Raw genomic sequence first — 4,052 nt, forward strand, 5'->3', positions numbered from 1 at the left:
GTGATCTGGTATTCGAGTTAGAGGTAGTCAAGTTGATGTGGAAGCAGCTTCTGTCACTTGCGTTACGGTTCAGTGAGGTTTCCTACAGATCGTTTTCGGACTGCTGTTGTCGTTACAGCTCGGTGTACTCTATCGCTAGACGTTGCAAAAGGTAATTTTGTCCTTTTTTTTTTTTTTTTTGGAAGGTATTGAGTATTCGTGGATAGGTTCCTTTAGAGTTGATTTTCAGCTTATCTCCCGCACACTTCTTCCGTAAAAAGATTCGTGAGACCCCCAGTGTTTAAGTGTTTCCTTTTCAGTTCCCCCTCTAAAATTACACATTAAGATTGTGTTCAGCTTGGCCTCAATTGTCAACTTTCAATTTCGATTGTTGAGTTGAATTTATCATAAAATTTGCCACAAATGTTTCATTTTCCAATTCACTAGAGTTAAGGTTAGCTTATATCAAAGTTAAAAAAAAAAGAGTTATTGAAGGTTTGATCTTTGTGAAGAATTGAAAAAAACAAAAAAAAAAGGAAATAGGCCCAGCTGAGCCTCAGAGATTGTAAACAATGTCTTCATCAGTACTTACTTATAGTATATGTAAAAAACCTACAAGGAAGAATCTCGTCCCATAAATGATGTTAAAGGAAAAATGTCAAGCCTGTAGGAATGCCACTATCCGCCTCTGATGTTCAGCGTCCAAATGCACAACTCCCCTGTACAAGCTAAAACATTTAAAGTCGCTACCAAAGTCCACCAAAGTCAGTAGATGATTTGTTCCCTGAAGCTAAGAAAACTTTTTTGGAAAAAAAGTTTGGCTGTGTGGCCCTCATAAGCAGTTTAAGGTGCTGTGGTGCATGCTATGTACGGTTGCACAGGCTGTCATCCAGTGTAAACAAAAGTGTTCCACAGCCCCTGTCTGCAAACAATTCTATTCAAAATCAAGTTGGTTGTGCCCCAGTGTCACATAAACTGACGTCAAAGCGAACTCAGCGGAGGATTTGAAACTCCTTAAAACTGCGCGAGGCAAAAAGTCGCTGAACTTAAAACAGAAGTTGAAAACATGGGTGCCTCAAATGAACAGATCTGCCAGGAAATTCTTGAAGGCCAATTTGATGGGGTAAACTTTCCTTCTTTTAACTCACATGGTAAAATTCTACTATACATATTCTACCTTACTAGTTGGTTTTTCAGTTTATTTGGATTGGTAATGAAAAGATGAACACAATTCAAGGATCTCCCAAGCCCGCAAAACTGAAAACATGGCATACTGTCATGCTTGTATAACAGGGTAAAAGTTACTACTGGTAACCCTACAAAATACAGTAAAGACCCACTCATAAGAACCTAGAATTTTCGAGGTCAGGCTGAGCAGGTTCTAATATTTTAGGCTATTTTTTCATAATTCAGGCTGATTACATGTAGTTTCTTAATAGGTTCTTATTTCTCAGAGGAACAACAATAAATTTCTATATTTTATTCAGAAGATATGTAGACAGTATTGCACTGTAGCTTTATGGAAAACATATTTCTAGAGAAAATCCAATAAAATGCCAATCAAAGAAAACATATACACAATAGACCTAATCGGCTAACTCAATGTTGTACCCAATTCAAATCTCCCGAGATTAAGATTCTTTGTGTATTGCATTTGCATTATAATGTACCATTCATATTTAAATGATATGGAAATACCTGAAACAAAACATTTTATTCCCAAAGGGTTTGAATTGGGTACAACATTGAGTTAGCCGATTAGGTCTATAACAGGAGTTTTCTCGAGGGTGATTTTTTTGTAAAAGTACCTCTTTTTCTTTGCCAGGCTCTGCAGGTTCTTATATTTTTGGGTATTTTTGAAATGCCAAATTTCAGCCTGTACTAGGTTCTTATATGTGAGTTTGTACTGTATGCATTATTCCCTAAAATAGAAAACTAATCCAGGCTATAAAGAGTACTCTTTTTGCGTTCTAATAATCAGATCAGAGTCAGTAATTATTACTGACTAATTCAACGTCAGGACATTTTTCCTTTACCTTTGATAATAAAAAAATAAGATCACAATATTTTTCACCTCTATCAGTACTTTGCACGAATACTGGCTTTAGCAATGTTTTGGAAACATGATTGTTAACATGCGAACCTCACTCTCTAGGAGGTGTTTCTTACTAGAAGTAAAAAGTAAAAGGAGCAAGCCATTGTCTTCACTTCCTTAAAATTCCATTCAGGAAAAAGTGAATGCAAATGCTAACATCATTGAGGGCTTAGCTCTCAGCTACTCCAGAGAGAGACCTGGAAGTCCCAAATGGGTTGAACTGTTGAACTGTGTGCCACAGCAATACACAAATAAGGAAATTAAGCAAATGTTCAGGTTTACATGTACTAACAGTCGAGGAGAAGAAGTATCATGCACAGACTACGAATCAACAAAAGCTAGACTTTATAGTAAGATGTATGGTCCAGGAGCAGCACTTCCGAAAATAAGACGCCAATATAGTCATGAACTTCCACCAGAAACCATTGCTTTTGTCTTAGAATTTATCCATCATCTAGACAGTGAAGACTATTCATCTTATAAAAGTGGCCCCTGTGATGGAAAACAAAAATCATGGATAAGTGAATTATTAGGAGGAGGAAATCAACCTGTTTTGTGGTTCAATTAAGCAAAACAAGTCTGCCTTTTATGACAGATATACATTGAAAACAGGAATGTGAACAACTGGAGATTAGACCTATAAGCTTTAGTACAATTTTTAAGGGTTTGTCTGCAGGAAATTTCAAAATAATGGCAGAGAAGGCAGGACTCTAACATTTGCACAAAACTTGGCGCGGAGTATTTCATCGTGGTAGATAAGCTGCTAACTCGTTTAGGTGAAATGCTGAGGAGCCAATGTAAACCAGACATAACTCCAGGATTAATGAGCAAAGCAAAGACGTTAACAAATAATATATGACTGTTTCCGGAACAAGAAAATTCAGAACGAACATATTTTTGCGACAGTGGTACATCTTCCAACACCATCTAACAGGACATTTCCACAGCTTTGCCCTTTCCACACGCCAGCAGTCTAACTTAAGTTTTTTGGCATCACCTTCACTTTTTTGCGCAATAAAAATTCTTGGAATTGATGTGTACTTTCCAAAAATAATGTACAAGGCAAAGAATGTTGTTGTCCAAATATGAAAAGTACAACCGTCAGGCTGAAGAACGCTCGCACGTGAAGGAAGCTCGAAAGCAAGTGGTTTCGAATGTCAATTATGTAAACAAATTGAGGTGTTGTATTTTCAAACTAAAATTACGCAACTGGTTCAAAACAAAACCACATTTATTTTAGGTAGCACTGAAAAGCTTGCACTTTAACGTTCTGTATTGTAGTGACATATGTCTGGTACACTATACAATGAACTTACAACAAAGCGGATAAACAGTGCTGCCATAAAGAATTCGTTAACCAATTATATCTGCCACAAAGGAATCGCGGATGATTGGAAAAGTTCATGATTTCAAAAGCATTTTACTATACAAAGTGAAAGCACCAGAGGTGATGTTCAAAATAACAGTATGATCAGTAATCCAGTACTTACCAAATAGAAGCAGATCTCTTGCTGAAAGGGCGATGTTTAAAGTTGAGAAATGCACCACCCTGCAAGTTTGAGGCGAGATCAGACAACCGGTTCAAATACATTTAAAGCAAATAATGCTCAAATCAAGTGTAGAACATCTAGAAATTTTCAATTAAGAGGTGCAATCCTTGGTACAACAAGATTTTTGCAGCGTAGCCTGACAAGAACGAGGTAAGTAATATGGGTTTCGCACAACGGTGTATCTTATTTTCAATTCCCAAACGCATAAAAACTCAAGGATGTATATTCCGTTTACGCTGAAACAACTAACAAAATTACGGTTTCAACAGAACAGGTGAAGTCAAAACCTTCATTTTGAAATGTTGGCAGTTTCATAAAGTTCACAAATAATCTCGTTTGAGCTCTTTTTTCTCAAGGGAAAATCTCGCTCAATGAATTGGAGAACGCAAGTTGAGCTCGACCGGCTTAACGCTCGACCCTTAAGCTAA

The sequence above is a fragment of the Montipora capricornis genome, chromosome 4 (assembly GCF_036669925.1).
Source record: "Montipora capricornis isolate CH-2021 chromosome 4, ASM3666992v2, whole genome shotgun sequence".
Classification (NCBI taxonomy): Eukaryota; Metazoa; Cnidaria; class Anthozoa; order Scleractinia; family Acroporidae; genus Montipora; species Montipora capricornis.